This window comes from Benincasa hispida, chromosome 9, assembly GCF_027475165.1.
Source record: "Benincasa hispida cultivar pf3 chromosome 9, pf3_genome.v1.1, whole genome shotgun sequence".
NCBI classification, from domain to species: domain Eukaryota; kingdom Viridiplantae; phylum Streptophyta; class Magnoliopsida; order Cucurbitales; family Cucurbitaceae; genus Benincasa; species Benincasa hispida.
The window spans coordinates 54,448,752-54,472,337 of NC_143486.1; the positions used below are offsets into that span (position 1 = coordinate 54,448,752).

The window sequence follows — 23,586 nt, forward strand, 5'->3', positions numbered from 1 at the left end:
TGGACAAGAGTATTCTAATAGACTTTATCATGGCAACTGGAGAGAAGGTTTCTTCAAAATCTACCCCCTCTCTTTGGGTAAACCCTTTTGCCACAAGTCGAGCATTGTAGGTTTGTAACTTACCAGCTTGGTATCGTTTTCTCTTGTAGATCCATTTGCAACCGATGGGTTTTATCCCTTCAGGTTAATCTACAAGATCCCAAACAGAATTGAAATACATAGATTCCATTTTAAGGTCCATGACTTTAATTCATTGGTCTTTGTTCACATCATTCATTGCTTGGTTAAAAGACAATGGATCCTCTAAACCATCATCTGGTATGATGACTTGAGTTTCAGTTAAACCCATGTACCGGTCAGGTTGTTGTACAACCCTCCCACTTCGAGGCATTCTCAACTCTTGAGAATAATGTGAAGTATCAGTTTCATCAACAACTCTTGTTGACGGACCTGCTCTATCAACAACTCTTGTTGATATGTTTGTCATTTCTCTAGACATTTCTTCTATTACTAGCTTACTGCGAGGTTGATGATTCTTTACACAATCTTCTTCCATGAAATTTGCATTTGGCGACACAAATACCTTATCTTCCTGAGGATCATAAAAGAAACTACCTTTTGTTTCTTTTGGGTAGCCTACAAATAGGCATACTTTTGAATGGTGTTCCAACTTTTTAGGATTTTGTACCAACACATGTTCTAGACAACCCCAAATCTTGAAATGATATAAATTTCCTTAACATCCTCTCCAGAGCTCATAAGGTGTTTCATAAATACTTTTTGAGGGAACCATGTTCAAAATATACACCGCAGTCTCAACTGCATGTCCCCAAAAAGAATTTGGTAACTGAGCGTAACTCATCATGGAACGAACCATGTTCAACAAGGTTTGTTTCTCCTTTCTGCCACACCGTTCCGTTGAGGTGTGCCAGGGGCTGTGAGTTAAGATTGAATTCCATTTTCTATCAAATAGTTCTGGAATTTTGTGTTCATATACTCATCACCTCGATCCGATCGAAGTGTTTTAATCTTTTTACCTAATTGGTTCTCAATCTCAGCCTTATACTCTTTGAACTCTTCAAAAGTTTCAAACTTTTGGTGCATTAGGTAAACATGCACATACCTTGAATAATCATCTATAAAACTGATGAAATGTTTATACCCTCCTCTCGTTCTAATATTTAAAGGCCCACAAAGGTCTGAGTGAATCAGCTCTAGGGGTTTTTTTGGCTCTAAGACCTTTTCTAGAAAAAGTTCTTTTTGTCATTTTACCCTCGAGACAGGACTCACATGGTGGTAATGAACTATCTTCCAACTTATTTAGAAGATCGTTCTTAACCAATCTCTCAATCTTGTTGAGATTTATGTGACCCAGTCTCAAGTGCCAAAGATAGGCATTTGGAGAAATCTTCATTTTCTTATGAGTCCCAGCAACTTTAAACATCTCTATGTTCAAAACAACTTTGACCTCAGTTGGTTTTAACATGTACAACTTATTTTCTAATTTGTAGAGCAAATTTGTTTATTTTCTATATTGATGAACACTTCATCATTTTTGAAATAAACTTTATGATTTTGTTTTAGCAAACAAGAGACAAATATTAGATTCCTTTTCATATAAGGAATATAATATACATTTTTCAAATAAATGTATTTATCTCCTATAAACAACTTCATATCTCCCACTGCTTTGGCTGAAGCAATCTCCCCGGTCCCTATCTTAAAGATTGTTTCACCTTCTATCAACTATCTCCAGGAACTTGTTTCCTGTGAGATAGTACAAACATGATTAGCGACACCTAAATCAATTGTCCAGATTTTATTGTTTTCCACTAAACATGCTTCGATAACAAGTAAATCATATTTATCTTATTGTTCAAATTGTGCACTCTCATCTACATAATTCATAATTTTATATGAGTTAGGAGATAGAGGACAATCCTCTGTTAAAACTCTATTGGTGTAATCAACCGCTAGTAATTTGTTTGTTGATTTGATTTTATTGTTATGAAATCAGAAGCGAGTTTTCTACAAGAATTCGACATGCTGATAAAAGTCAAACAAATTCTAATTAGCAAATTATAACTAAATCCAAGATCAAGTTTATCCAAAAGTAATAATGTATCTATAACCATTATTTATTTGCAACGATACTTTAGTGAGTTAGAATATGTGCTACCAAGGGGCAGTCATATACTCCTTCACTAAAACGAACAATTTTGACCAAACACTATCTCTGGAATAACTCTTATTCCTATTATCTCCGGAATAACTATTATTCCTGTAATCGTTTATTTATCATTTTTGGTCAAGATCTTTACTAACAACATAGTAATTCTTGTAAGTGTGACCCACCATTTTCAGATCCTATAGTACGATATGATTTTGCCTCCGAAATAGAAGACAACATCCAAGATGGAACTATAAGACTCTATTCATTTTACTAAAGTCTGGGTTGTTCCAAATCCTATGTTAAACCCTCCAAGGGGATAGCTGTCACTAAACGACTAGCAAAAGGTCGCCTAAAGCAAACCAGCAGGCGCAACATAGGAATCTCACTGTTCAAACTAATGAAGAAGACTGTAGGATATATTGACACATATCCTTCACCCACCCACTTCCTCCGCTTACCTTAATACCGACTCATACAAAACAATTTCTAAATGGAGGTCACTCCTAGGGTGACACAAAAGCGTCATATGAATCTCACGGTGTAAACTATGTGGAGACTTGACAGTTGAAATCTATATATTGTATAAAAGACTTATGTTTGAACAACTTCCTCTTATTCACAGAAATCTAGATTTAAACTAAAAAATACTTTTCGAAAGAAGGTCATTCCCAGAGTGACACAAAGTACTGCTTAAATTGGATTGTGAACTCTTAGAGACGTGAGAGCTAAAAATAACGTATCGTATATGTTATTAATCTCCCACTAAAGTTTTCTAATAACTCTATCATATAGAAGTTATTAAACTGCCACTGAAGTATTCTATTGGGTAGTTTTATACTTAGGTTCTTTTCGGCTAATAAAACAACCCTAAGTCTATGTGGTTTATCCAAGTATAACTCTTATAATTGGATTTTAACCTACGATGTCTAGGTGATAAACCATTTTATTACCTCACATCACTCACGTACGCTCATAAAACCGGTTACCAACTTTCAATAATTCAGCCATAATCCCCAGGTAGAAGGTGTTCCATAAACCGTCAACTTAAGTACCCCCAGCCTTAGACAAGATTATATGTCGGTTGAGTTTGTAACCTAGGTTTTATAAGTTTTAACAATTAAAACAGGTGGTCAACCTACATGAGCATGCAGCTGTTATTTATGGATTGGAAATGTCTAACCCAATTTTATAACAACTTTTAAAACTTTAGACATGCTAAAAATCCATAACATATATAAGGCATTTAATATTTAATATAACACTTATATTAAATACAAGAAACCCTAACATGCATACTATATATTATAACATTTATAACATACTTTCAATGCATGTAACATACTTCCAATGTATTAAATGCATAAATAATTAAACACAGACTGATATGGTTTAGTTTTGGCATAAACAAGCAAACAGAAGCTTAACTATTACAAACAGCTTCAAAAACGTCTTTGAACCGCTCAAACCACTCCAAACCGAACCCAAGCACCTTGAACTGGACTAGATGAGTCTGAATCAGACCAGCCATAAACACTTTTAGGCTGAACCGGATTGGACATTGAGAAAATCGGTTGAACGACTGCTCTCGATCCAACCTCAAAGTCTTACTAAGACCAATCGTGTAGCGCTGAAGGCAATCGTCTAGCTCCATCGCCTTGTGTTGTGAAGGGGTACACGATTGCTTAGGGTTTGCCTGAACTAAATGATCGCTTAGCTTTATCGCATAGAACTACATGATCGCTTAGTGTTTGTCGAAGCTAAACGATCGCTTAGCTCTATCGTATAGTTACACGATTGCTTAACTCCGTCGCTTAGCTATCGCTTAGTTCTAACATATAGAACTAAATGATCGCTTAACACCATCGCCTAGCGCTTCATGTCATCGTTTAGTATCAGTCATAGCTAAACGATCGCTTAGCTCCATCGTATAAGAGATCATTACGTCGCTTAGCATTTCGTCTACATGATCGCTTAGCTCCACATCTACGATCGCTCAGCACTATCGCGTAACACTTCATCGCATTGCTTAGCGTGCATCGTAGCTAAACGATCATGTAGTACTATCGTATAGTAAATTCAACGTATCGTTTAGTTCCCACGCCAAATCTAAATGATCGCTTAGTGTTATCGTATAGCAAATTGAACGCATCGTTTAGCACTCGCAAGTACATGATCGTCTAGTGTTCAACATCACAATGACCTGTGCCCATTGCTATACAATCGTCTAGCTTTTCTTCACATCGTGTAGCATCTGGAGCTAGACGATCACTTAGCAACTGAACCTCAACAACGATTTTGAGTAGAAGCTGAAAAACTGGAACAGCAGCTCGACCTCCTTCATTTGTTTCTTCAATTACATCTTAATTTCAACTCTAATGACTCCAAATAAATTACAAACTCTTGCTAACACATAAAAGCTCATCAAACAAGAGCCAGTTACAAATTTAAATGATAAATTAAAGAGAATTAAAATGCCAAAACTCAAAAAACCATATCAGTACATCAGTTTCATATTTCTCATATAAAACACCCACCAAACCAAAATTAAACTGAATTGAATGCTTATATGATGCTTTGATACTAATTGCAGGATTGTATCAATAACAGCGGAAGCACAAGGATCATCTAAGCACTTTAATTCACTAATTTTGGCAAAATATAAGGCATGCTCTTGCAAAAAACAAATGAGTTTCAAGACAAACCTCTTGTAGAACTTCTTTAAAGCTCCTTCTCCAACTGCTATCTTCTCCGAATCTGATTATAGACCACCTCAAGATCTTCCCCACTATTCTCTTGGTGCTCTAGATTGAGTTGTGGGACTTAAAACAAGCTTTAGAGATGAAGAAGAAAAGCTCACAGCAGCAATCTTGGTGAAGAACCTTTTCTTCAACCTGATTTTTCTCTAAAATTCTCTATAGATTGCATCGATTTCCACTACAATCTCTTCATTATATTGCAGATCAACATGCAAATAAGAGAGTTACACAAGTTGCAACTCATGCTCGGAGAAGACAAGGCAAGGAAGATGCTATTTGTGTGAGCAACTTAAATGATGGATAATAGAAAACAAGCTTTTTCCATTTGTGTGTTTTTGTTTTCTAATTTTCTAACTTTATCATAAAATCAAATTTTGATTTTAAAACTGAAAAAAAAATTAATTTCATAAATTAATTTTAAATAAAACTTAATTAATTTAATATCAAATATTAAATTAATTTTTACACAAATCCATATTTATATATTTAAATCATATAAATATATAAACACAATGGGTATCAACCAATTGATGCCAAAAGTAAATGAGTATTCAAGAATCAACCGAAAACAAACCCAAACGGAAGAAATCTTACCCAAATCAATAGATCCAGTGACGGCAAAAGCGAACGACGCTTGAGCAGTGGTGGACGGAGGTCATGAAGAAGAAACTGACGCGGTGGCTTTAGGCGGCGTCGGACGGACTCACGAACATGAGAAAGAAAATGGGGGTGGGGTTTGACTTTTTATTAAAAAAAAAACAATAATAATAATAATAATAATAAAACAAAAAAGGAAATAAATATAATTACATTTAATTCCTTTCCATTTTATACTATTAAATTCCTTTCCGTTTCAAAAGAAAATTAATTCCTGCCATTAATTTCCAATTTGAATAATTTCACGGCAACAATTAAATTCCCGCACTTACACTTGAAGTCCAAAATTCCAAAAATGCCCTCCAACTAATACCAATTACTGAAATTCTAAATAATAAAGTTACTGAAATTACATTATTACTAAAAAAATGTGCGGGGTGTTACAGAACAACCTTTCTCCTATCCCTAAATCGGGTAGGTGTGACTTCGTCTTGCACCCTATGTCCCCAGCTATCTATCCAGTATTATCCCTAAAATGGGAGTCTTATTAAGTCGGCGCTGTTGAGCCAACCCTCACCTATGCAACAATCCCGAATAAACAGGAGTTCATAGTTAGCTCAGGATTAAGATCGAGTTACCTAGGTTATTTAGGTGAAATTGTCAGTCTTAAATAGTAAACAGCGTTATAAAGTAAGAGTGACTTGTTTCTTGGTCCTGATCTTATGCAAACTCATTTCATTGGACGCCCCCACTCCTCATGTCATAACATGTATGAATTAGGATCACATCGTATGTAGCACTTTACACATCTTTGTAACAACTACAAAGTAGGCCGCATCCAATGGTGTTACTAGAATAAGGTACTCAACCTTATTCATGTGCCATAGATCATTTTGACTATTTACTCAAACCTGATCCACTCTTATGTCTCCACATAAAGTTCGAGTACTCATACAATAGTCATGGGTATTAGTTTATTGGATTTAGACTTTCATACAATTTATGAAATCAATAATAACTATATTGATTATAGAAAATGTTTATCATTTTACAAACTGCGAGCAAACAAGAGGTTGGCTAGATGATTACTCACAAGAGCGAGATATTGTTGTGTGATTGCTCACGAGAGTGAGAGATTTTCAGAAGAAGAGTTCTTCAAAGATATGTCTCTCAATTCTTGTTATATTAAGTTAAGAAAGCATGCTATAATTTTCTTTATAATGCATAACTATTCTTGTATGTTTGTGAATGCATTTATTCTTGCACAATGGGCTTGGAAAGATCTTTCTTTCACTCATGGAGATCTCTGTTTAGATTTCCTTCACCACGTCCCACATAGTTCACACCATGAGATATATGTGACACTTTGTGTCACCCTAAAAGTGACCTCCATTCGGAAAGTGTTTGTATGAGTCAATAACAAGGTGAACGAGGGAAGTAGTTCATAGTAAGTGGGTGAAATATATGTGTCAACATGTCCTGCAGTCTCATTCCGTAGTTTGGACCATGAGATTCCTATGTTGCGCCTGCTAGTTTGCTTTAGGTGGCCCTTGCTAGTCGTTTAACAATGGCTATCCCCACAGAGAGTTGTAACATAGGATTTAGAACAACTCAAACTCCATAAATGGATAGGATTTCTTAGGTCCATTCCCAACCTTGACTCTCCATTTCAGTAGCACAGTTGGGGTCAACCTCCAACGTCTGAAAACGGAGGGTTACACTTAAAGAATTACTAAAGTGTTAGTAATTTCAGACCAAAAACGGTAACTAAATGACTATAGGAATAAGAGTTATTCTGAAGATAGTGTTTGGTAAAAATTGTTTAGTGAAGGAGTATTTGACTGCCCTCAGTAGCACGTATTCTGACTCACTATAGTATCATTGGAAATAAATAATGGTTATGGGTACATTATTTCTTGTTTTGCTAAAATTTCGATTAGTTGCAATTTGCTAATTAGAATTTGTTTAAAATTTCTAGTATGTCGAAATCTTCTAGAATACTCGCTTCTGAATTAGTTAATGGTAAAATCAAATCGACATACAAATTACTAGCGGTTAATGGTTCTAAAAGAATTTTAATAGAGGATTGTCCTTGATCTCCAAATTTATCTAAAGTTTTAAACTATATATATGAGAATGAAAATTCGAAAAACAAGATGAATATGATTTACTTGTTATCGAAGCATGTTTAGTGGAAAATGATAAAACCTGGATAATTGATTCAGGTGCCACTAATCATGTCTGTACTTTCTCTCAGAAAATAAGTTCCTAGAGACAGCTGATAGAAAGCAAAACAATCTTTAAGGTAGGGAACTGGGAGGCTGTTTCAGCTAAAGCAGTGGGAGATATGAAGTTATTTGTATGAGATAGATACATTTATCTTAAAAAAATGTTTATTATACTCCTTCTATGAAAAGGAATCTAATATCTATCTTTTATTTGCTAGAACAAAATTATAGAGTTTCTTTCGAAAATGATGAAGTGATCATCAATTCAAGAAATAACAACACTTGTTCTGCAAAATTAGAAAATAACTTGTATTTGTTAAAACCAACTGGGATTAAAGTCGTTTTGAACATAGAGATGTTTAAAACTGCCGAGACTCATAAGAAAAGGAAATTTTCTCAAAATGCCTATCTTTGGCACTTGAGACTGGTCACATAAACCTCAACAGGATTGAGAGATTGGTTAATAATGGTCATCTAAATGAGTTAGAAGACTTCATTACCGCCATGTAAATCTTGTCTTGAAGGTAACATGACTAAAAGATCTTTTTTTGGAAAAGGTCTCAGAGCCAAAGAACCCTTGGAGCTAGTAGATTCAGACCTTTGTGGTCCTATAAATGTTAGAGCTAGAGGAGGGTATGAATATTTCATCAGTTTCATTGATGACTATTCTAGGTATGGGCATATTTACCTAATGCACCAAAAGTCTGAAATATTTGAAAAGTTCAAAGAATATAAGGTTGAGGTTGAATCAATTAGGTAAAAAGATTAAAACATTTCGATCAGATCGAGGTGGTGAGTATATGGACATGGAATTCCATAACTATTTGATAGAACATGGAATCCAGTCTTAACTCACAGCACCTGGCACACCTCAGTAAAATGGTGTGGTAGAAAGGAGAAATAGAACCTTGTTAGACATGGTTCGATCCATGATGAACGCTCAGTTACCAAATTCTTTTTGGGGACACGCAGTTGAGACTGCAGTGTATATTTTGAACATGGTTCCCTCAAAAAGTGTTTCTGAAACACCTTACGAGCTCTGGAGAGGACGTTAAGGAAATTTATATCATTTCAGGATTTAAGGTTGTCTAGCACATGTGTTGGTGCAAAATCCTAAAAAGTTGGAACACCATTCAAAAGTATGCCTATTTGTAGGCTACCCAAAAGAAACAAAAGGTGGTTTCTTTTACGATCCTCGGGAAGACAAAGTATTTGTATCGACAAATGCAACTTTCCTAGAGGAATACCACATAAAGAATCATCAACCTCGCAGTAAGCTAGTGATAGATGAAATGTCCAAAGAAACGACAAACACATCAACAAGAGATGTTGACAAAGCGGGTCCATCAACAAGAGTTGTTGACACTAGTACTTCACATCCTGAGAATGTCTCGTTGTAGTGGGAGGATTGTGCAACAGCCTGACTAGTACGTGGGTTTAACTTAACTCAAGTCATCATACCAGATGATGGCTTAGAGGATCTATTGACTTTCAAACAAGCGATGAATGATGTGGACAAAGACCAATGGATTAAAGTAATGGACCTTGAAATGGAATCTATATATTTCAATTCAGTCTGCGATCTTGTATCAACCTAAAGGGGTAAAACCCATCAGTTGCAAATGAATCTACAAAAGAAAACGAAACCAAGCTGGCAAGGTATAAACCTACAAAGCAAGACATGTGGCAAAAGGGTTTATCCAAAGATAGGGGGTAGACTATGAAGAAACCTTCTCTCTGGTTGCCATAATAAAGTCAATTAGAATACTCTTATCTATAGCTACATTTTATGATTATGAAATATGAAAAATGGATATCAAGACATCATTTCTGAATGGCTATCTTGAAGAGAGTATCTATATATCTCAACCGGAAAGGTTTATTGAACAGGGTCAAGAGAAAAAGGTTAACAAACTTAGATCCATTTATGGGTTAAAACAAGCATCTAGGTCCTGAAATATGAGATTTGACACTGCGGTCAAATCTTATGGCTTTGAACAAAATGTTGACGAACTTTGTGTTTACAAGAAAATCGTTAACAAAATTGTCACCTTTCTTGTATTGTATGTTGATGATACATTGAATACCATCCGGGTAAGGCTAACGTAGTGGCCGATGCATTAAAGTAGGAAGTCGAGACTTCCGAAAAGTGCCTTGTGTGGTATTCGAGCAACCTGGCTAAGTGAGTTAAGAGGTTTCAGGGCGGTTATGACTGCAAAGAGTTTAGGGAGTCTTTTAGCTCAATTTCAGGTTAGGTGACTCTAGTAGTAGAGATTGTGAGAAGACAGCCAGAAGATAGTAATTTACAAAAGATGCTTGCAAAGTCCAAGCAAGGCTCAGAAACAGAATTTGAGTTGAGAGCAGACAGAGCCATAGTTAAGCAGAGAAGACTATGCATTCCGAGTATTAGTGAGCTTAAGGGTGTTATACTAGAGGAAGCTCACAGTTCAGTTGACGCTATGCATCCAGGAAGCACCAAGATGTACGGAACTTTGAAGAAAACTTATTGGTGGCCTGGTATGAAGCGAGAGATAGTCGAATATGTTGATAAATGTTTGATCTGCTAACAGGTTAGACCAGTGAGACAGAGGCCAGGAGGACTCCTTAATCCACTGCCAGTGCCGGAGTGGAAGTGGGAGCATATTGCCATGGATTTTCTATTTGGATTACCTCGTACTGCTGGTGGACATGATAGTATATGGGTAATAGCAGACAGACTCAACAAAGCAGCACGATTTTTACCGATTAAAGCGACGTCTACACTAGATCAACTAGCTAAGCTATACGTCGATAAGATTGTGAGTCAACATGGAATGCCAGTGTCCATAGTTTCATATAGGGATAGTGTGCAGAAAGCAACGGGAACAAAGTTGAAGTTCGGTACAGTGTTTCATCCCCAGATAGATGGTCAGTCAGAGAGGACCATCCAGACCTTAGAAGACATGTTGAGAGCATGTGTCCTTTAGTTTAAGGGAAGTTAGGATACCCACTTATCACTTATGGAGTTTTCTTATAATAACAGCTATCAGTCTAGTATCGGCATGGCACCATTCGAGGCTTTATATGGCAGACCATGCAGAACTTCTGCATGCTGGAACAAAGTGGGAGAGCGAAAGCTAATTGGTCCTGAGTTGGTACAAGTTACGTCAGACAACATTAAGTAGATTAGAGAAAACCTGAAGATAGCTCAAGATCGACAGAAGAGCTATGCAGATAAACGACTAAGAGACTTACAATTTCAGGTTAGAGATCAGGTTTTCTTAAAGTTATCTCCGTGGAGAGGTGTTCTTCGCTTTGGGAGGAAAGGTAAGGTGAGTCCTAAATATATTGGTCCTTATCGGATAACAGAACGAGTTGGACCAGCAGCCTATAGACTTGAGTTGCCAGCAGAACTTGCCCGAATACATGATGTTTTCCATGTGTCCATGTTGAGGAAATATATTCTAGATCCGTCACATGTGTTGCAAGCACAATCGATTGAGCTGAAAGAAGACTTGAGTTATAAAGAGGAAGCGGTTCAGATCCTCGACAGAAAGGAGCAAGTTTTGAGGAACAAAATGATCCCACTCGTGAAGGTCCTTTGGAGACATCACGGAGTGGAGGAGGCAACCTGGGAGTCAGAAGACCAGATGAGGAGGAGTTACCCGACACTCTTCACCTAAGGACTTCTAAATTTCGAGGACGAAATTTCATAAGAGGGAGGTAAGTTGTAAACCCGAGACTTTCCTTGGATTATTTGCTCTTGTCACACATTGTAGGATGTTGGATTTAAGTTATTGTTGTTCCATTGTCGAAGAAAATGACAAAGCTTTTGGTTGAAGTTGTCTTTAATAATTTTGGAATTTATAAATAAAGAAAAGAAAAGAAAGGGAATAAAGAAAAAGAAAAGAAAAGGAAAAGGAAAAAGGAAAAAAAAAGAAAGAAAATGAAAGAAATTGGAAACCCATTCGGTGCTTAGGGTTTAAAGTGAGAACCCACTCATTTCAGCCCATTTCTCCATCATTTCCCATTATATTTTCAGAGCATTTCGAGAGAGAGAGTGAAGGAAGAGGAAGAAGAAGTTGCTGCAGGTTGGAGGTTGAAGAAGGGAGGAAAAGCTCATGCAAGTGCAACCAAGGAAGAATTTGGGTTCAACCTACCTATCTCTGGTTTTTAAGTCGGTTTGAGCTACACAAGAAGAACTAAGAGATGAGGCCTGACTTTCTTGAAATTTAATCTATTTTCTAACAAATTTCATGAAGGAAGCTTGAGCTAAATCTGATGTTAAGTTAATGATTTTTGAAAAGGAAAACAGAGCACAGAATTTTCGTGCAAATCAGAAGGATCTCTGCTTTTTTCTGGTTTTTCGAACATTCTGGGGTGTACAGGTTGGATTAGAAGCTCAATTGAGTATGGTTGGAAAGCTTATTCAATTTCCTATAACTTTCATGAAGAATTCGGGAGCCAAAAATGACTAGAAGTAGGTTTAATTTCAGGAGAAATGTAGAGGGTAGCAGAGAAGCACGAATCTATATTCGCTGTGTTCGAGGGATTTCTGGACAAATTCGTTGGGAATCTCGTTTTTATTACTTCAGATAAGTTGTAGAGGGTTCCAAAATGAAGAGTTTGATATATAGTACATTAATTTTGGTCAAGTATTGAGGAAGTTATGAGTGTTGGAAGTTAGGGTATTGAATCTGGAAAATTTGGAAAGAAAATGTGAAGTGTGATTTTATTTCTAGAATTTAGAATTCATGAGCATGGAAAGACAAGACGATTTATAGTTCTGATGCTCGGTTTCGGTTGTTTGACAGGCCAAGAGGAAATAGACCGAGTCTACAGACTAGGGAATTAGCCAAGACTGTGAGTGACAAAACAAATTTCAAAAATGATTTCTAAACTGTAATTTATGCTTAAATGGTTTACATGCTTAAATATGAACATATGAATGATACATGATTTCTATGAATGGTTTCAAGCATAAGTTTTGAGCTTAGATTTTCTATTGAAACATATACGAGCACGTAATTATTAACTTCCTGAAAAGTAGTTGAAACAATACCATTTAAGGTAAAGTATGTATTAGCGAGTGCTATTTAAAGATTTTTCAGTTTTTCACGAGCAAGCAGAGTAAGCTTGAGTTTTACGAAAGATAAAGATAAGCATGCATGTTTTAATGTTTTCATGTTGTTTTATGAAACTTTTATTGACTACATGACTGAGATATTGAGCCCGAGGCTATATGGTACCGTGTGCACACAGGTTATATTCCGTTGTTGACGTTGAGTGTACTTCGTGACAACAATGCTGTCGGGAGCGTTGAGTGGGCCCCACTATGACAAACACGATAGGAGTGCTGGGCGGGCCCCACTACATCGTAGAGCTAGTAAACGTTGGTTGTACTTGGCGTGCCCTACACAACGTTGATTTGTCATGTTAGTTAAAATGTTTTATATACTTGATATGCCTTGCTAGATTTTAATGACATACTTGCAGAATATTTGAGAAAGCTTTTAGCATTACACGTTTATGTTTAATGCTTTGATTGAACATATTTATACGTTTAAAGGTTTATCACGTGTTCTAATTTGCGGATTTACAGTTTTAAATTTAGTCACTCATTGGGCTTCGTAGCTCATTCTTTCAAAATGTTTTCCCACTTTTCAGGTAGAGATCGAGCTCCCGGTGCCTGATAATTGCCAAAGTCTGTTTTCTCCTAAAAACTTCCAGATCAAGCTTCATACGTGGGTGGAGTTGTACATTGTGTCTGTTTATATTATAAATGTCTTTGTAAGAACTGGGTAGTTTATGGTTGTGTAAGCACTAGATTTCGTGGTTGTGTAAACCCCAGTTGGATATATTTTTGGTTGTGATATCTCTACCAGGTTATTTTCCAAACCGAGTTATGTCAGGACTGCACTTCATGTGTATCTAAAGGTTTTCAGGGATTCCGCTGTGTTGTGTTACATGTAAAGTATTTTATATATAAGATTAGTATGTTTATCAGGTTCAACGATTCAGCAGGGTCAATAGGTATCGTTAGAGGAGGACGATGTCTGTTGGCTTCACGCCATCTCCCTGACTAAGCTAGCAGGTAGTCTGGGAGAGGGTGTGACAGTAGACATGCTGGAACAATTTCTAGAGAAGAAACTTATTCAGCTACCAGAATGCAAGGGACCGGAACAACCAGGAAAAATAGATGATCCTAACTACTGCAATTATCATTGGGTCATTAGCCACCCAAAGGAAAAGTGCATCGTATTGAATGGGCTAATTCTGAAGTTGGCTCGTGAAAAGAAGATTGAGCTAGATTTTGATGAAGTAGCTCAAACAGATCATGCCACAGTAGTGACAACTTCAAGTGTTCCAACACTACCTGCGTCTTATTATCAAAGAGAAAACATGATCCAGTTTGGAACCTTCGAGCCTATAGTTTTTCGATTCCAACAAGAGACTCAAACGATAGACTCCTAGAAGAAAGATGAGCCTGTTGAAGATTGAACAACAAAGGGTAGATCCTCGTGACTTTTCGAAAGAGAAGATAGCAAAATTCCATCCAAAAAGAGTTGCATTCTTATCGAAGCTATAGAAGAAGGAATAAGACTCATAAAAAGAAAGGCAAAAAGATGGCATGGAAGCCTAAGACTGCTTAAGAAGAGGATAAGGACTTCCCTGAACTTCGATGGTCGGTAACTTTGGCAAAAAAATTTCCAAGAAGCTTCCTCGATAACCATCTAGATGAAGTATCAAAAGTTATTGCATGTCATGCTTTCAACATAGCGAAAATTGACAACAATCATATAACTACTGAAGAAGTCGATGATTCAAAAGTAATTGAGCAAAGAATTTCTATCTTTGATTGTATCAAGCCTTCAACTAATCGATCTTCAGTCTTCCAAAGATTGAGTATGGCCATGATAGAAGAAGAAAGCCAATTTCCATCTTCTACTGCAACTCGAAATTCAGCTTTCCAGAGGCTAAGTATCTTCACATCAAAGAAAGATCGACCTTCAACATTTTCTTTTGATTGTCTTAAGATGAAAAGCGATCAACATAAAAGAAAGATGAAAACATTAAAGGTAGAACCATTTCATGAAAAAAAGAACGACGAGAAGATTCACAGTCGTATCCTTTCACGCATGAAGAGAAAGTTGTCTATTGATATAAATAAAAAAGGTTCATTGATGGTGAAGCAAAAGCTCATCATATTGACAAATCCTACAATGAAGAGGATGATTAAAGCCATGATAACATAAGAGCTTCTGAAGTTTAAATGTAGAAGTTCCTCATCGCAAGAGCCAAAACTGCATGTTGCTCCTGGTCTGCATGAACTTAAAAGGTGAACAACCCTAAAGAAAAACAAATTTTGTATGAACTACGTTATGACTTGATCCCTATCATTCTAAAGGGTATGTAGGCAACTTAAAGAAATTTAAGTTCAATCACATGAAAAAAAAAAATTGAACTACGTCATGTCTTAATTCTTTTTTTTCAAGGGTACCACAACTACCTAAGTATGACACTTTAAAATTGATGTTGTTCGTTTCCATTATAGAATAACACTCCAAAATGAAGATGGTTCTGTTGAGAGCAACACATAAATTTGAAGATGTCCATCTCTACTTGGGGCAACATGGCAAATTGAAGATGTTCATCCCTCGTAAAAAGGTAACCAATAAATTAAAGGCTTAACTTGGAATGACGCTTCGCTTCCTCTTCAAACTCAAGTTTGGAGGCTTCACCACTCCTTCTTCAAAGTCAAGTTTGGATGCTTCACTACTTCCTTTTCGATGTTTGGGTTTGAGCCGACTTCTCTACTTCCCTCCAAAATGTTCTTCTCTGCTACCTCTCTAAAATATTGGTGTAGCTTCACTCCCTCCAAAATGTTAGTGCAGCTCCGTCTCTTCTCCAAAATGTAGATGCAGCTCCGCCTAGTCTAACATGTTGTTGCAGCTTTGCCTTCTCTACAAAAATGTTGGTGTAGTTCCACCTCATCTCCAAAAATCGTCTTGTTCTCCTGGCTTCACCTCATATGTGAGATCAAGTTTGGTCTTCCTGGCTTCACCTTATATGCGATATCAAGTTTGGTTCTCCTGGTTTCGCCACATATGTGAGATCAAGTTTGGTCCACCTGGGTCTGCCTCATATGCGAGATAAAGTCTGGTCCGCCTAGCTCTGCTTCATCTGTAGGATCGCATCTGGTCTTTATGGCTCCGCCTCATATGCGAGATCAAGTCTGATCCATCTGGCTTCGCCTCATATACGAGATCAAGTTTGGTCCATCTAGCAATGCCTCATATGTGAGATCGAGGCCGACCCTCTACACAGTCAAATATGGTTTGCCTTGTTCTGCTTCATCTGCGTGATCAAGTCCAATCAACCAATTTTGCATTCGGTCTGCCCATCTTTGCTTTATATGAAAGATCAGGCCGCGCACTAAGATTGAAGCCAATAGAAGGCAGAGATCAAAGCCGAAGTACTGAGCTTGAAACCAACGACGCATTCAAATCAAGGACCGAAGCTAAGATCGACGGAATCCTCAGATCGGGCACTAAGATTGAAGCTAATAGAAGGTGGAGATCAAAGTTGATTGAGCACTGAGTTTGAAACTTATGGAATGTTCAAGTCAAAGACTCAAGCCAAAATCGACGAAATCCTCAGGTCGCGCACTAAGATCGAAGCCAGTGAGGGTGGAGATCAAAGTCGGTAGAGTACTGAGTTTGAAACCTACGGAATGTTCAAGTTAAAGACTCAAGCCAAAACCGACAGAATACCCAGGTCGCACACTAAGATCGAAGTCGATAGAGGGCAGAGATTAAAGTCGGTTGAGCACTGAGTTTGAAACTGATGGACTGTTCAAGTCAAAGACTCAAGTCAAGGCCGATGGGATCTGCAGGTCGCACACTAAGATTGAAGCCAATAGAGGGCAAAGATAAAAGTCAGTTGAGCACTGAGTTTAAAACTGACGGAATATTCAAGTCAAAGACTCAAGCCAGGACCCGACAGAATCCTCAAGTCGCGCACTATCGAAACCAATAGAGAGCAGAGATCAAATTCAGTAGAGCACTAAGTTTGAAATTGACGGAATGTTCAAGTCAAAGACTCAAGCCAAAATCGAAGGAATCCTCAGGACGCACACTAAGATCGAAGCCAATAGAGAGTAGAGATCAAAGTCGGTTGAGTAGTGAATTTGAACCGACAAAATGTTCAAGTCAAAGTCTCAAGGAAAAACTGATGGAATCCTCAGGCTACACACTAAGATCGAAGCCAATAGAGGGCAGAGATACAAGTCGGTTTAAGCACTGAGTTTGAAACCAACAGAAAGTTCAAGTCAAAGACTCAAGTCAAGACCAATGGAATCCTCGAGTCTTACACTAAGATTGAAGCCAATAAGGAGCGGAGATCAAAGCTGGTTGAGCACTGAGTTTGAAACCGATGGAATGTTCAAGTCAAACACTCAAGCCAAAACCGACGAAATCCTCAGGTCGTGCACTAAGATCAAAACCAATAAAGGGCAGAGTTCAAAGTCGGTCGAGCATTGAGTTTGAAACCAACAGAACGTTCAAGTCAAAGACTTTCAAGATCGACAGAATCCTCAAGTCACGCACTAAGATCAAAGCTAATAGTGGGCAAAGATCAAAGCCGGTTGAGCAGGGAGTTTGAAATCGACAGAATGTTCAAATCAAAGACTCAAGCCAAAACTGACAGAATCTTTAGGTCGCGAACTAAGATTGAAACCAATAAAACACAGAGATCCTCAAGGACTTATGAAAAAATCGTGAGGTTGCAAACTGAGATCATGCTTGCAAAAACCCAAAACTACCTCTCGTCCTATTTGTAGTTTCAAAAAAAAAAAAAAAAGAAAAAAAAAAAAGGAACAATGGGGGCAAGTTAGTAAACTTGAAAAAAAAATCCTTCAAGATTAAAAGAAGAAAGAAGTGAGAAGTAAATAATTAAAAAAATGGGGTTTAAGTGTAAAAAACGGGGGGAGTGTAGAAAAAAGAAAGGAAAAAACAAGAAATAAAACAAATAAAACAAATAAAAAATGGAAAACAAAAAGAAAAGAAAAGTTAAAGAAAAAAGAAAAAAGAAAAAAGAAAATAAGAAAAGAAAATAAGATGAAAGAAAGAAAAGAGAGAAAGAAAATTTGAGGATGAGGGGATGAAGATACGGATTTGAGGTCCTATTTATAGAGGTTTTGTCAAATTCCGTGACAAATTAAAAAAAATTAATTTAAATTATTAGATTTTATTAGATTTTCTAATTTGAATTTATCCTAATTTCAAATTAAATGGAAAAAAAATCAAATTAAGTTTTTATTTAATTTGATTTTATTAGATTTTGTCTTCAAATTTATCTTCAGATTTGGACATATTCCAAATTTTATTCAAAATCAAATTTAAATTATGGATAAAATCTCAAATTAAAATTTGGTCATATTTCAAATTTTACTCAAAATCAAATTATTCAAGTTTGAGATTAGATGGTAGATAAAATCTCAAATTAAAAATTGGATATATTCTAAATTTGATTCAAAATCAAATTTAAGTTATGGATAAAATCTCAAATTAAAATTTGGGCATATTTCAAATTTTATTCAAAATCAAAATTTTCAACTTTGAGATTAAATTGTAGATAAAATCTCAAATTAAATTTTGGGCATATTCCAAATTTTATTCAAAATCAAAATTAAGTTATGAATAAAATCTTAAATTAAAATTTGGTCATATTCCAAATTTCATTCAAAATCAAACTATTCATCGAGATTCAATTGTAGATAAAATCTCAAAATAAAATTTGGGCATATTTCAAATTTTATCTCAAATCTAAATCATCCAAATTTAGACTTTTATCCTCAAGTCAAATTAAATTAAGGATAAAATCTCAAATTGATGTAAAATTCAAATTTGGGCATCTTCCAATTTTTATATCATATTCATCTAAATTTAGGTTCTTATCTCTACTTTCAAAACAAGTTGGGGTAAAATTTGAAATTAAAATTTGGACATATTCCAAATTTTATCCCAAATTCGAGTTAAACTTATGTACTAAATTCATAGTTTGATTGACACATCAATAGGTCAAATTCAAGAACAAACATATTTAAATTTCAATTCCAACTCTATATTTTTCGAGATTCATCCACCCATATATGTGCATAAATCTCGAAAAGAAGCCTTTATTGAAGGAGAAAATTTGGACCAATCATAGATTGTCACGTCATTTACTAAATTAATGAGGAAATTCCAAATAATTGAATTTTGCGAATTTCGATGATGCCACATGTTTTTCGTCTTGACCGATGGATCGAATAAAATTAATTTGGTCCAATTTGATATTATAATTTGGGCAAAAATATAATTGAGCCTAAAAATAGACTTGATTTGGTTCAAATATCAAATTAGACCCAAATCCAACTAATTGAGCCCAAGGGGAGGCCTATGGACGTTGACTAAGCCTAAGTCTACAAAGCCCGCCAGAGAACTCTATAAATAGAGGAGCTTTTTACATTCGTGGGGTCGGCAACTCTACACTCTAGAGGACCTAGAAATATTTTTTCCAACAATCAAAAGACGCCCCAAGTCCTGAAGCTGACCACACTTGAAGACTTAAGTCTACACCTGAAGACTTTTGAATATCCACACGCTCCACTTCTATACATCAAGCGTACGCATTCAACCGAGAGAGAATCAGATGATCAAATACTAGAGATCGAACCACATCACATCAAAACAACATCAACATCAACACCGACTCAAGTTCAACTCCACGAAAAAAGTTTCTCTATGAGCCTCGTGTGAATATTAATCCTCCAAAAAGATCATCAAACTAAAAGACCGATCATTCAAGAAGATCAATAAGCCCAAATGCTGATCATCCTAGAAGATCAATAAGCCCAATAATCGATCATCCAAGAAGATAATCAAGCCCAAAGGCTGATCATCTAAGAAGATCATCAACGACCATCCAAAAAGATCAATAATCCCAAAGGTTGACCATCCAAGAAGGTCAACCAGCTTAAAACTATAGTTTATTTTAAAAGCATCAAAGGATTATGTATTAGAGATTGTACTTGCTATACTCAAAATAATACAAATACAAAGTTCAACTCCACGAAATAAGTTTTTCTGGAAACCTTGGATGAACAAGATTAAGGGCAAAAAAGATAACAAAAGGCAACAAAATTATATATATTATTAGCTACTTGGCCGTTGGCTGTTTGTTTTCTTCTCTTTCACATATTTTTTTTCTAATTTGAACAATTAATGTGATTAACACCATTTGTGATTGAAGAGGTAGTAGGTTATATATATTAAGATGTGGTCATAATTTCTTTGAACACTAACCTACTTTTCCCGTTAAGTATTCCACTATCTCATTCATCTTTCTCTTTAATCTTCATCCATTAGGCGTTTTCTCCGTTAGTTCATTTATATTTTTTAGATTATGTTATTTATATTTTCTTTTATAGAAATGCTTTATTGTAAATTATTTTGTGTTATAGATTTATTAATATGGAAATGATATTGTTTTTTGAGCTGGTAAATGTGTGCTATTTACGTATAGTGTAGTATAAAATTGGGTAAATGAGAGTGGTAACTGAATTTCTAATTTGATATTATATTTTGCAGTAGAAGGCCAATTATAGAAGCAAATTAATAATTTCACTAACATTAAGTTGTATTGACCAGATCACTATCCTTTCATCCCGTTTTCTTGAATTAAAGACATATAGGAGCTTTGATGAACCTTCCAGTTGGATTTATGTGGTATGGTATGTTTTGTCTCCTCCTTATTACGTTTTACTATGATCCAATTCCTTTTCTCTGAGATAGCTATTCGTTCTCTGAAAGGTATCCCATTTATCAGATTACCATAGGACAAGTCTGCAAAGTCCCTTCAAGGTATACCATTTATCGAATTTCTGTGACAACTTCTTTCATAATTTAACTGTTTTTAGTGGTATCAATCTATAATTTATATCAACTTTCATTAAATAGAAATTTTTTATTTAGAAACTAGTTTTAAAATTATAAAAAGAAAATGAAAAATTCAAAACAGTGTCTCTTCTTCTTAAGCTTAGTTTGATATTGTTGTAGCTCTGACCGGATGTTTCAAACTCCAATTTGACAAAGTTATTATTTTCCTAACTTCAAAATATGAGTGCAATTTGAATTTTGACAGAGTTATTCGATAGTTAATTTATGCATCGATCAAATTTATTTTTGTACAAGGCTTGACTTGACTTTGTTGAAGTTAATGAATTTAAGGAGATTTTCCTCATTGCTCTTTTACAAAGGTAGTAAACAAATGGACTGAAATTAAACCGGTAAAACAGGACAACAAATATCCTTGCTTTTTAGGATAGCATTTTATACAAAATCCTATTAGAAAGTGGTAAAAAAAAATTCCACTTTACCCAAAACTCATTTTCCCTGTTATTGATTATGTTTTCTTTCGTCACTCTCTCACCATTTTCACACTATTCACCTTCTCTCTTCCAAATACCCAAAACCCATCGCAAGACGCAGACTTCCCTCTCATTCTTCACTTCCATTTCGTGCAAAACCCATCATGCAGACATAATCGTGCCCAGATCTTCTTCTTCTTCGCTTTCATTTCGAGTAGCAACTAACCCACAGAGTTCAATCCCCCAGATATGCTCCTTCGTGCGCCCCGACTCTCCAAGGTTCGTTTGAGCAAGTTCTTTTCCATTGTTTCTTTAACTTTTTAAATTTCTTGCTCATTCTTACCTTTCTCTTCTTGTTTCCTTTGATTTTTGTCAATCTGTTTGTATACACTTAAATCTGATTTCTTTGTTGAGGGTTTTACTACACCTTTTAGTGTTGTTGAGGGTTCCTAAAATACGAGGACAAAGAATTGACTCAAATTTCAATACATTAGTACACACAATGACTGCAAAATCAAATTAAGGAAACAGACATAGGAAGGGGCACACCATAAAACTATTTTCTAAATCCAAATGTATACAGCAATACATTTTGGTTAAAAATTACAAGCGTGATATCAAATACACTGATCGGTTAAAAGAAACTGAAAGAGGAAACAAACAAACGGAAGTAAGAAAAACAAAAACAGGGGGAAGGATTTCTTCCCCTTCTAATTTTTCTTTAATGCATATCCCCACTTTTATGATAGTTTAAAATATATATTAGATTCTCTTCAAACTACATTGCATGTTTAACAATATATTCTGCTACTTAGTCTGTGAGAGAAGCTAAAATAGACAAGTTAAGAACACATGGAAGTTTTTGTAGTGGTTATATTAAGCTGCTACTTAATTTGGTTTTGAAATCTGAGTCAAACATTGCACAACTTATTTTTAGTAATTTTATATTTACTCTTGTATTTTAGGAACCGTTGGTGGGGGAGACAAAATGATATCTTTATTGTAAGATAGTGATAATGAAGAATCCTTTGTGAGGATCTAAGATACTTGATTTTCTTTTCAGTTTACTTTTTGGTTTTGTGTGTTATTTTTAGTTTGCTTCAGTTTGGTGGGTTTATGTTGAGAAAATTTGGATGTGTTATATTTTGATCAAATTATCAATTTTGCACGATTGATTTAGTTAAAAATCAACTCAATCAACTCTATTCAACAAAAATCTATATTAGTTTGAGTGTTATTAACATAGTGAGACCCTAACCATTGTGTGTACTTTAATCGATATTTGTTTATGCTTGTTCTTATTGTTTGACTATAATTTGGCTCTCATGTCAATTTCAAGGGATGGTAGCTTAAAAAGCTAAGTGGTCTTCTTGCATACATCTAGTGGAGTTCAAAATTTCAGCAGGTATTTAGATTCATTTGTGACTGACCCAGTATTTTGGAATTGTAGTTATGGATTATTAATTTTCTTTTGAACATGATGTAACCATAGAATGTGAATGTGGATTATTTATACGTGCTTTTTAGTTTTCTTAAGAAAGTATAATCTAAATGTCGGCCTATTGTTTCTGCTGAATAGAATCCCAAATGTTGTTTTAGAAAGTATCATTGAAGTTCCAAGGTCCTTTTTGAACAATTCTAGGTGTTAAGTGCATGCATATCAAATCTATAATGGTTTGCAAATGATCCAATGTAATTAATACATTTGAACCAATATGTCTTTCCTCCTCTTTTCAACTCTCTATAATGTCTTTTTGATGTAGATTTCCAAGAACTCTAGCCTCATGGTTAGAACTTGCAAGGAAAGATTTTCAATAAAGGTTTATCTCATAATCTACTTCATCATCTTTTCTCTATCTCTCATTTCTTTTGGATGATTTGGCTTTTTTCTAGTTTATGCTTTTTCTATGGTTTCATTTTTGTTTCTTGAACTTGTTTCTTTGTGGGTTTTGTTTTTTGGAGGAAAAATTGGGGTTAGCAGTTACTTCGTTTGATTGCTAAATAAAGAATGCTATATTAATTGTTTTTCCAACAAGAAAAAAAGTATCTCTATTCATGGACAATGAAGGTGCTTGAAACTACATTTTCTACTTACCCTGTTATTTCCTTGATAAGAAACAAAATACGTGTTTTGGATTACAAATTTATTTTATAGTATTATATATCAATTACGAATCCTTTGGATGAATTTAATCATTAGTGATAAGTTTAAGTTGGTTGATTTTGGCCCAATCGTTTTTTAAAGATTAAATGTGTGACTTCTTTTCCAGCAAGTTTAAAGGCTCAATTGTAGTTTGGAAGTTTGGCCAATTTTTCTCTGTCAAATACAAAGAAGTCGAGAAATGGGGAATAGATTTCATTACTTTATGCCTTTAGTGAAGTTGATTGCAACATAAAGTTTGTTGCTTTACATTGACAATCACATCAATTTGTTCAAACTCC

At 35.4% G+C, this 23,586-nt stretch overlaps 2 long non-coding RNA genes across 5 annotated transcripts; both read left to right on the forward strand.

Moving 5' to 3' along the window:
• The first annotated feature begins 11,744 nt into the window (after positions 1-11,744).
• Positions 11,745-13,739, forward strand: LOC150033909 (uncharacterized). 3 transcript variants are annotated; one of them, XR_016532059.1, is made up of 4 exons: positions 11,745-12,121; positions 12,230-12,596; positions 12,996-13,168; positions 13,401-13,739. It is a non-coding gene; the product is annotated as an uncharacterized LOC150033909 (long non-coding RNA). The 3 variants fall into 3 exon arrangements; XR_016532060.1 differs by having other exon boundaries at positions 11,746-12,148; XR_016532061.1 differs by having other exon boundaries at positions 12,030-12,143.
• A 7,288-nt stretch (positions 13,740-21,027) lies between these two features.
• On the forward strand, positions 21,028-22,981 carry LOC150033910 (uncharacterized). 2 transcript variants are annotated; one of them, XR_016532058.1, is made up of 3 exons: positions 21,142-21,423; positions 22,484-22,549; positions 22,908-22,981. It is a non-coding gene; the product is annotated as an uncharacterized LOC150033910 (long non-coding RNA). The 2 variants fall into 2 exon arrangements; XR_016532057.1 differs by lacking the exon at positions 22,908-22,981 and having other exon boundaries at positions 21,028-21,423; positions 22,484-22,746.
• The last annotated feature ends 605 nt before the right edge of the window (positions 22,982-23,586 follow it).